Raw genomic sequence first — 841 nt, 5'->3', positions numbered from 1 at the left:
AGCAGTTCTTCTGTACATACCCATCAGAACATCTCACGTTCATTATGCAGCCAGAGTGCTTTCCACATTTTGCAGTGACACAGCACTGATACTTACAAGGAGCTCCAGCACTGCCCTGCAGCCCAGGCACAGCCAGCTCAGCCTGCAGCCTCCTCCACAGCCTGATGGAAGGGCTTCAGAAGAACCACGCTCTTGGCCTTCTCCTGCCCCGTTTCCCAGGGTTGGTGAGACCCGCAGAGGAATCACTGCTGGAGATGGGGCAGTGAGAGGCTCTCAGAGTCACATCTGGAGTCCAGAAGCGCTGGCCTCCCCCGCACGGAACAGGAGTTTGATCAGCGATCTCTCTCCTTCACAAAGAGCTTCAGTAAGGACTGGCTCCGGCTGAACTGAAGAGGAATGAAGGAGAAAGAGGTTTTAAAACGAAGTCTAGTTATTTTTTAATCTCACACCTGAAATTCATAGCACCATTCTCCCCTCTGAATAAACAACTCCTCTGTCCCCTCCAATTACAATGCGCAAAGCTGACTGCTACACGCAATGTCAAATTTACACTGCTGCCTTTTATCAGGATTTCCTTTCATATTTCTCTCTAAGCAGTGACTTTGTAAGGAGATTAACTGCATTATATGCCACGCACTAAACAAACCCACATGTATACAACACGGCTTTTAAGAGATTTCTGTTTTCCCCAGGATGGCCCTTCCCACCTCTGGATGTCTTCACTTCTGGCACCCTGTCCCTCAAGCAGTGGTGCCAACATCACCAAAGAGGAGGACTTCCAGGTAGATCCAATATCCACCAACACTGTCAACAAATCAGGTGTAGATAGCTTTATTATTCC

General features: G+C 48.6%; 1 long non-coding RNA gene across 1 annotated transcript in view; it reads right to left on the bottom strand.

The window, feature by feature from the left end:
• Positions 1 to 564, bottom strand: part of LOC107319328 — a 9,215-nt gene extending 8,651 nt beyond the window's left edge. The window contains exon 1 of the long non-coding RNA XR_004308642.1: positions 97 to 564. This is a non-coding gene — a long non-coding RNA (uncharacterized LOC107319328). The remainder of the gene's footprint in view (positions 1 to 96) is intronic.
• Positions 565 to 841: the final 277 nt, after the last annotated feature.

The sequence above is a fragment of the Coturnix japonica genome, chromosome 11 (assembly GCF_001577835.2).
Source record: "Coturnix japonica isolate 7356 chromosome 11, Coturnix japonica 2.1, whole genome shotgun sequence".
In the NCBI taxonomy this organism is placed as follows: domain Eukaryota; kingdom Metazoa; phylum Chordata; class Aves; order Galliformes; family Phasianidae; genus Coturnix; species Coturnix japonica.
The sequence above is the reverse complement of the archived record's forward strand: the minus strand, read 5'-3'. Positions and strand labels throughout refer to the sequence as shown.